General features: G+C 35.6%; 1 long non-coding RNA gene across 1 annotated transcript in view; it reads right to left on the bottom strand.

Annotated features, from left to right (window-relative positions):
- Positions 1-2,191: 2,191 nt before the first annotated feature.
- The window catches only part of LOC149815418 (uncharacterized), a 78,794-nt gene continuing 70,300 nt past the window's right edge, over positions 2,192-10,685 (bottom strand). Inside the window, exon 3 of the long non-coding RNA XR_016427931.1 lies at positions 2,192-2,289. This is a non-coding gene — a long non-coding RNA (uncharacterized LOC149815418). The remainder of the gene's footprint in view (positions 2,290-10,685) is intronic.

The following is a 10,685-nucleotide window of genomic DNA, read 5'->3' as shown; positions in this document are numbered from 1 at the left end:
GTACAATTAATGCTTTTGAAATCATGAGCTATTATATCTTATCAGAAATGTCTTTTTCATAAATGCTTGTAAGGAAGTACAATGATTTGTTTCAAAAAGGTGTTTTTGAAATACTACATATACATAATGTATCTTTTTATGAAAGCTTGACTTTTTGTATATGAATGACTTGTATGATTTTAAAGCATATAGTCTAATATGAAATATGCATGCTTCTAAAGGTTCTGTTACATATGACTCTAAAGAAAACAAAAATCTTCATCTTGAAGTAGCCGATCTTCATGGATAGTTTTTATGAATGTATGGCCCATCAAGCTTTTTCTTCAGAGTAGTATGATTGCATCAAATTGTTGCACTTGATCAAGTTCTCTTCACTCTTCTTAAGTGAAATAACCTTGCATCAAATACATGTTAAATACATAGCACATCATATCCCATCATAATATAACATATTCAGTTTCAAGCATGAAAGCATATCATATTTATCATATCTCATGAAAGCATATCATATATTTATCAGTTATCATATATATATGCATTATGAAAGCATATCATATATATCATGTATCATCAAAACATAGTTTCTCAACAAAAGGGAGTCTTCATGAGAGGAAAGGGAATGGGGGTCTTAAGGAGAGCGTGAGGGTCGGTTAGGGAGAGAATCGTGGAGGAGATCGTGGGGGGAGAGAGAGAGAAGGGGTTGGTTACCCCATTTTTTTCCAGCGGTTGTGTGAAAACACGCAGCCCCTTTCTCATTTAACTCAAAAGCAAACCCTTTTTAAGGTTTGCATAATCCTCTCTTTTAACCTTAAGTTTTTTTTCATGACTTTGTTTTAATGCACCGATAGGTGCGAGTTTGGTTCGACTGAACCCAAACCCATGACCCGCCACAGTTGGGTCCATGCCCTGGGCGTATCCAAATCCATTCGAGGATCTGAACCCACACCTAAATATTTAACTTATTAAATATTAATTTTTTTTTAATATAACACAAATTAAAATTTTTGTGGATCCAATTACATTATTATAAATCTCTACTAACTTACTATGGATTCGAGGTCCATTGTGCTTCATACACTCCTTAAATAAATCTAGATCCAAGGGTTCGAAGATTTTATCGTACCCTGACTTGGAACCATGGCTTTAAATTTAATATTTACGAGTCCAAGCCAACTAGTATGGACGCCAAGCAACATATCTCAGATCCAATTAGAAACTCTAATTGGACCCAAACCAATTTAAATCTCTGATGTCCAGGATTTTGCAGATCCAAAACCAGAAATCAGATCCCCTTGATTGAAAATTGATTATTAAATATTCAAATTAAGGTTCATGATCTGATATCTAATGATCTTAATGGATTATTGAAGATTCGAACAAGATATTTATGGATCCAACATTGAAGATCCAAATAGGATATCCGAGATTCAAGTAAAAATAAACAATTAAAACAATAAAGTATCTTTGTAACAACCTAAAGACGTAAATTTTAAATTTATTTATATGATAAAATTCACATGTATTACATCCTTTCCCGCTAAAAAGAATTTCGTCCTCAAAATTCACATGTAAGGACTACTAAAAAGACTCATTTATTTTTCTCGCATACTGGCCTCCGGTTCGTGTGTGGTTTCGTCGATATCGTAATATTAGCATCTAACCTTGACGACAAATATTGTTGGCATGATATTCATCTAACCAATCTATATCCACTATGTTTTCATACTTAGTTTATTCTAGTAGGGTCAGGTTAGCAAAAATTTCTTCTCGTCCAATGATATTTATGTGTCTAGTATATATTTTACACACAGAAAATTATATCTGATAGAGTTATATACATCTAATACATTTCAACATTACACAAAGTTACACACCATGTCAACACATTTTAATAGGTCTATATTATCCTTATACACAACTAGTTTTATACAAGAAAATATAATGCAATCATTATAACAATTGAAAGATTTATACTCACATAGCGCTTGCAGGGTGTGGCACGACCATGATCTTTGATTTAGTGTTCTCATGCTCTGATACTATAACTATAATGCCCCAAAATCTTAACCCGAAATTTTGAGGATTTTTTTTTTGAAACAGTGGAAATAAGTCATACTATAAGGTTAAGCATTCTGGAACATTACAGTGAGGAGCAAACCAAAATCATTTATTTTATTTCAATATCAATTATAATTAACATCAGAGTTTTTCGAACCATCCCTAGAATAGTAAATCTAAAATCTCGATCGAAACCTCAGCCCGCAGCTGCTCATATACTGTATTCATTACCTGAAAATGATAAATTTATAGGAATTAGACTACAACTGTCTAAGTAAGAATTACTGTAATTTTTCTTGCAGGTATATCATGTGTCAAGTATGTGGTGCAGGTGTCAGGTGTGATTTTTAGTATATACAAGAATAAGTAAAGATTTATGCTAGGACAGTCAATAATGTATCAGATGCCAACTGCCAGGTAACATCGTTAGCAGCATATAAATATCCCATAACCATAGATATGAATTCATGTAGTGATTCAAAGGAATACAATTATGACAATTATATAATTCAGGTAAGCATTCATACAACACAGTGCATCTATTAGGCATAAAAGAACATTAATCAATACCATGAATCACAATTCAAGTAGAACAGGGCATTTAACATGTATTAGAAGTTAACATCACGCACCCACCAAACATATAACAATTAAGAGAGCAGATAGCATATGCATGTTCTAATGCATAGCATGAATATGCATGATTTATGTGCAATGCATAAACATTTCATTATCTTTCATTAAAATTTCTCTTTCCATATGCATGCCCTATTTAATGCATATAATTTAAGTTCATCTTTTTAATTACCGTTGCCCGCAGATAAACCAAATGGGTAAAATCTTCGAGGTCAAGTTAGGTTCTCAAGGTAGCTTAACACACAATTTGTATTTTATTACTAGGTCCCCAAACTTAGCCTTGGACTGATATCAGGAAACAACATCATCCATCGAAACATTGGACCTCTACATCTAATGTCGGAGACACAAGGGACACCCCATGCCCACAAGTGTCACTTTCTTGGTACAAAAAATAATCACAGTTGTGACAAACACACCACCCCCAAGTAAAGTGACGAACTCTCCCTAAAACCGGGGTCAGGAGAAGAAACCTCAATATCGGGTTCAGGGGACAAAATAAAGCACACAGAGTCTTTTATCCTCACAGTCTTCCCAAGACCGGATCTCTAAGATTCTCATACTCCAGATGAGATATCCCAGAATGTATATTACACTGTTCTTATTCATTATCTTTTTATTAAGAGCCAATTATTGAGTTTTGCAATTCAACATGCAAAAAAAAGGCAAAAGCTCGCATCTACCCCTGTGAGAACCATCACGGGACTCCCGCCCGTGGAACCACATAGAACAATGCAATATAAAGCAATAAAATTATATTTACAAATAAACATGAAAAATTAATAACATAGGCTTGCAAATCAACATGAAACCATAAGCTCGCAAATTAGCATGTGCAACTCTTCACGGTCTACCACCCGTGGAAACAATAGAACAACGCAATTAAAACCATGATATAAATGTGATTTTTGCGATGCATTTAAACAATTAAAGAAAGAGCAAACCAAAGCTCAAGGCCCTTCAGGCCTACGATGATTCATTTAGACCATCGATGCATCGTATGCAAAAATCATAACAATATGCAATTTATGCAATGATACCAACATGATTCCAAATGCACATTCATTCATACCAATTTAACAATGTGCATGAGCTACCATAGTCATATGCATGTGTTCACCATCCATGTGAAATTGCTTTCATGTAAACACCTAATACACATGCATTCATTCATGATTCATAAGTACATGAGAACATTTATGTACGATTGTACATGCCAAACACACATCGATTTCATGTATGCACATGCACTTGAAACAAAATCATAAATGCACGATAATTAAACATGTCCTATAAATGTAGGCACACAAAACTTTTTATTCATAACATGTGTTAACATCCACACACATGAACATAACCCAGAATCTAGAATTTGAAATTTCAGGGCCGCACGCATTCATATCATGCATGCACCTATACCAAACAAACTTTGCAATAACATATTAACAGAAATCAAATATCTCACATGTTACAAACTATAAAGCATGCTAACGCGTGCCATTAAATATTCAAAAACTCAAGTTCATGTATATAATAATAGATAGAGTTATCAACATAAATTTGTTAACATTGAATTAACTTATGTATGTCCTGTACATGCTTAGACACTGAACTGTGCCAAAACCCAAAGTTTCTCAACATACACTGTGATCTGAGTATTACCTTGTCAGAACATATGGTAGTGTGACCATGGAACCATACTCCAAACATGGCATCTCTTGAGCATTTATATATCATGACCCACGATATTTTAACAAAATGCACTTAAGCTGCAGGAGAAATAATGATACTAATCTCTATGCATAATACGCTCGTACTGTTGTCATCCACATTCAGATAGATCAAATACCTATCAAATCTACTAGGTTGTTGGTATTCATAAGTGTAACAATTGCATAACAAAACAGGAGGTTACACGTATGAGATGGGTGTTCACACGTCAAAATTTTTGCTGGGTGTCCTACCAATACACACCTACTAGACAGTTTCTCAACAAAACAAATTTCGCCTTTCTGTCTCAGCCAGACAGACCATGCTTGCATACAGTTCTGATCAAGTGCATATATTATCGTTCATACATCAGTTGAGGATTTTAAAAGGCATTTTGATTTCCAAACAAGAGACACATTCTCAAAAAGCTACAAATCATGATTTTCATCAAGGAATAAACGGTAACAATTTAATGATTGAGTAAAGCAAGATTTTCACAACCTAAAAGCAAAAATCGAAAATCATCTAACACTATCCACCTAATAATGTCACCTAATGATGTAGCCATATAAACACTTTCAACCATTATATATATATATATATATATATATATATATATATATATATATATATATATATATATATATATATATATATATATATATATATATATATATATGTATATATATATATATCATGCTTATTCTATTGTGTAACTTTATAACAATCATGACAGGTTCTCGATCCGCTTGATGTGACTCAGCTCTGTCATAGTAGTGCCTTAGGGATTCAAATCTGAACGACTGTCTTAGCATAGACAGAAAAACATGTGGAATCAACAACACTATCCACAAAATTAAATGAACTACAAAATCTATTCTTTCTCAAAGAAAGAACTTTCTATACGGGGTCGTGCATCCATGCACCAACCTCAAGGGACATTACTTGAGATGAACATACAATAGTTACAAGTATGTTTTATTTGCACATCACGGCACAAGAATGGGTTCATTCCAAAATTTTACGGACAATCGGTTATATGTTACTGTTTCAGTAGTTACATACTGTTGAAGTGGCCAACTGTGCGTGCCAAGTTAGTTTGGTGTAAGTGGTCATAAATCCTGGCAAAATTTTCTAATTAAACAATTACATTCTAATAGGCTAGTAATGCTAACAACCAGAAATTAAATAATGTTGTGTAGAAGAATCAATAGACAACAATTCATTCAGTCACGTAATAGTAATACAAAAAGAAAAGAACTTATTATGTCAACAGTCAATAACAAGGTATGATAGGATGAGCAATATGCATAACTCAAATGATACCTCAACTGAGATTTTCCATTTTGGATCCAATAGAGATACAGATAACAGAAAGAAGAGGAAATAAAATGACCATTGATGACCGACTCAGACTCTAACCCTTCAGTCTGCCCATAACCCAAAAAAAGAATTGGAACCTCCCGCTATCGAAGATCCAAAAGAAACCTATGTGCAACACCTAATCTGCTTGAAATAGAACACACACAAATATATATATATATATATATATATATATATATATATATATATATATATATATATATATATATATATATATAACAGAGACACGGTAAGATACTACTTCTCACTATGCCTTTCGTTTTGGATTTCACAACAACTGAAATCCCCAAATCTACCGATTTGGGGTTTACGGCAGATCCCCTACAGGCTTGTAATCTAATAAAGTTGCAAAAACATAGCAACCCAACACACCATGCTCGATTCACAGAATACCCAAAGGAAAAACACAGGAAATCCTACCTCTGTCCCGAAGTTTGGTGGTTGCTGCCACGAGTTGGAGGCTCTGTCGCCCACCGATCCACCATCATTGTCCCCTCACGTCGCGTGCGAGAGAGAGAAGAGACGGGAGGAAGAGAGCGTGTGGGAGGAAGAGAGTGAGAGAGAGTATTCTTGAGAGGAAAGGGAATGGGGGTCTTAAAGGGAGCGTGAGGGTTGGTTAGGGAGAGAATCGTGGAGGAGATCGTGGGGGGAGAGAGAGAGAAGGGGTTGGTTACCCCATTTTTTTTTCCAGCGACTGTGTGAAAACACGCAACCCCTTTCTCATTTAACTCAAAAGCAAACCCTTTTTAGGGTTTGCATAATCCTCTCTTTTAACCTTAAGTTTTTTTTGTTTTTTTGGTTTTAACGCACCGACAGGTGTGAGTTTGGTTCGACTCAACCTGAACCCGTGACCCGCCACAGTTGAGTCCATGTTTTGGGCGTATCGGGATCCATCTGAGGATCCGAACCCACTCCTAAATATTTAATTTATTAAATTTTAAATATTTTTTTTAATATAACACAAATTAAAAATTTTGTGGATCCAATTACATTATTATAAATCTCTACTAACTTACTATGGATCCGGGGTCCATTGTGCTTCATACACTCCTTAAATAAATCTGGATCCAAGGATCCAAAGTTTTTATCGTACCCTGACTTGGAACCATGTCTTTAAATTTAATATTTACGAGTCCAAGCCAATTAGTATGGACTCCAAGCAGCGTATCTCAGATCCAATTAGAAACTCTAATTGGACCCAAACCAATTTAAATCTTCGATGTCCAGGATTTTACGGATCCAAAACCAGAAATCTGATCCCTTTGACTGAAAAATGATTATTAAATATTCAAATTAAGGTTCATGATCCGATATCTAATGATCTTAATTATGGATCCGACATTGAAGATCCAAATAGGATATCCAAGATTCAAGTACAAATAAACAATTAAAACAATAAATTATCCTTGTAACAACCTAAGGACATAAATTTTAAGTTTATTTATATGATAAAATTCACAGGTATTACAATGAGAGATGAGAGACAACGAGAGAGGGAGAGGCATGGAAAAAGAAGAAGAAAGAGAGAGAGAGTATGTACTTGAGAGAGAGAGAGGGTGCGCCCAGTTGCACCTCTCTTCTTCTTTTTCTTCTTCTTCTTCTTCTTTGACAGTGAAGAGGAGAGGAGACGAAAGGGAGTATCCTAACATTGCCTCCCTTTGTTTTTAGTTTTTTTTAAAATGGGTTTTGGGTCAAATGAGGGTTTTGATTGAAAGATTTCATTGAAATTGTTCGCTGCCCTAACATTGACCCTGCAAAAACAAGGCATGCACGTCACCTTAAGGCACGCCTCAAGACGTATGAGGAACATGCCTCGACCATAGTTGCGCCTTGGGCTTGCGCCTCAAGGCAAAAGGCCCTCGTCTTGAGGCGAGATACACTTTTTGTGCCTTGAGGCGTGTTTTTAGCAACACTGCTTTGCATTGAATCTATTTTTCTTAATAACTTCATTCTTACAGTACCATCTCTTTGAATACTCATTTTCATTTGTTTGAGAAAGTCAAAATGCTTACTGCCTATATTTTTCGGAAGATTAATAGTTTTGTGAAGATATACCCAGGCGCTGTCCATGGCTGGTCAGTGAGATACAACACTGAAGATGAAGCCGTTGTAAGGAGTGCCGAAAGAAGCACACAATGACTTGTGAATGGTTCATTAAATATGTAAACTGAAAGGTTGTTCAAGAAGCAGATGTTGAAAGTTGTCTGAAGTAAAACGTGCTTGAGATATGGTACTCTTCATACTATCATGTTCTACTAGATATGGATCATCCTTACGGATGGGTCGCCCATAAGGGTGGACATTGGGACGGCCTGACTTGTATTGAGGCTGAGCACAACCTAGTTACAATCGGGCTTGGGTCCAGCCCAATTATCTAATCAGGCCGGACACAACCAGACTTTAATTGGGCATGGGCTGCAAAGTGCAGCCCCAGCCCAACCTGATTCAGGGCGGGTACCCGAGCCAGCTTGGCCCAATGGCCATTAGTCACACTGGCAAGATAAGAATCAACTTAGAAATAGAAAAAGATATCTGATTATTTTAACCCTGGTTGATACTCAAATATCAAAAGGCATATTTTCATGGTTTTCTTTTTACTGTGATAAATGCACATTAGAGAAAAGGGAAAGAAAAAATAGATAGCACACTGTCATAATATGTTGTGCTCACCTATTTTCAAGTATAAATTTTCTTACAAATTTGAGTACAAACTCAAAATTTACATTGATATTCAAAGGAAATGAATCCTGAGCGCCATTGTTGAAGCCATTTCCCTGTTTTGGACATGTGACATGTGTTGAGGTGTAGGAAGAGGAGAAGAGGGAATTCAAATAAAGAAAAACAATGGGGACCACTTCTTTATTAGATGAATGATTGAATTACAAGAGACTCATAGCTTATATAGCCTTTATAGTCTTACAAGAAAATCTATTAATGGACTCCAACTATGACTATCCATATCCAAACCCAATATGGACCCAAGACCCACCATGGAACCCTTTTATTTGCATATGTGGATCCCACTCACTCCCTTACCTCTTTATAATTCTCTCTTGAATTAGACCCAAGGTGAGGTTTGTATCATTCCCCACCCCTTCAAATTTACTTTGTTCCAAGGCAAGAAACCCTAAAAAGTGTGTGAATATAGCTTCTTCACATTAAGGATCAATAGCACTACACTTTTGTAGAGTGCAGCTCAAGCAACCACGAAAGAATAATGCACTTATTTTCTTCAAAAAAATTGAAAGCAAGACAAAGCCATGTACAATTATGTTGCCACTGACGTGCAACTGAAACATTGGCTAACAGTCACTTTCTAGTGAAAATATATGGGTGTTTAATGTCGAATATATCAGAGAGCTTCAATGTGTGAATTTTTATCATATGTAACAAGCTCCTAATTCTTATTGAAAAGTTGTTTCATGTTGATGAAATTTTTGAGAAAGGAAATAATGTCAGGCAACATATGACAAGCGTTATGGTGCCAAAGGTAAAAGAAAAGTTACAGAAACTCGTGAAGAAAGCACAACAAATACGTGTGCAAATAGTACATTGCCACCGACAACGGTACGAAGCACGCGATCGATCTCACAATTATGGTATTGATCTTCAAAATCACTTGTTCTGTTGTCAAGAGTGGCATGTTAGAGGATTCTATGTGAACATGCGATCATATGCATTTTGTATAAGAAAAACCTACAAGAGGATTATTGTAACAAGTCTTTCACAGTTGAATCATATCGAGTTGTGTATAATATATTTTAATTTTTTTCGATAACGAATAATGTCTCGCACATCGGTTCATCGACTCTTACACATGTTTATCTACCAAAAGTGATTCCTAAAGCAAGGCAACTTAAGATGAAGAAACAAAAAATAAAACACAAAAATATTGCAACATACAAATACAGTGTATGTATGTAGTGACGTTGGCCACAAGATGAACCGAAGCATTCACAATATTGTGTTAGAAAATACCACTTATACGTCCATACCATTTGGCCACAACTTACCTTTAGCTAGGGACACACTGTTTTGGTGGCGTGCCCTTAGTGACACAGGTGGACACAAACACTAGTACATATGGATAATATTTTAAAATTATTTTTTTAGTTTTTAATAATTTACAGTATTGTTTTAATAAAAATACATTTTTATATTAAAAATTGATTTTTTATTTATTAGAAAGTAAAAAATATGTGTTCTCGTGTCCTGTTTTCTAAAAAAACAAACAAACTTGCTAATCGAACCAACAACATGAAGCACCCCTCGTGTCCACGTGTCTTTGTTACATAGGCTAAAAAAGAAAATAAAAAAAACTGAGACCACGGTCCACAAAGCATCCACGTCTACACAATTTTTTTGGATCACCTGATTTTAAATGCAATCAGAACCAGAATAAACTAAAGTGGGTTAAAGTCCCTCGTCGAGTTGCCCAGGTCCCTTGGTGCTCGTCGGACTTGTGTCGGATATAATTGGACCTGGGTTAACCCTTAATCCGATTTGAACTCAGAAGAAAGCCTATATCAAATCCAGATCCGCTAGGGTGTTGGATCCGATTGGGCGTAAACCCTAGGGCACATGTTTAAATGTAAACAGTTTGGGTTTTGTTGGACTTTATGCCGGTTTTGGATCTGATTGAAGAATGCAACAAACGAATAGAGACCAATTAGTAAGTAGATACGGTTTTTCTTCACCCTATTGAATTGAATGGGTTCAGATTCGGCCAGATACCTGACCCAAACCTGAACTATCCACATCCCTGAAAACATACAAGGATTTGGACCTTTTTGGATCGGTATCTTGGTAAGAAATACTAAAACCGGTCCCAGATCTGACTAGGACTAAGGTTTAAGGTTGCAAATGGATTGGATTTGGTCGGACCTCAAATTAGAATC

The sequence above is a fragment of the Nuphar pumila genome, chromosome 15, assembly GCF_984573655.1.
Source record: "Nuphar pumila chromosome 15, dmNupPumi1.hap1.1, whole genome shotgun sequence".
Classification (NCBI taxonomy): Eukaryota; Viridiplantae; Streptophyta; class Magnoliopsida; order Nymphaeales; family Nymphaeaceae; genus Nuphar; species Nuphar pumila.
Note: the sequence above shows the minus strand (reverse complement) of the source record. Positions and strands in the feature narration are given on the sequence as shown.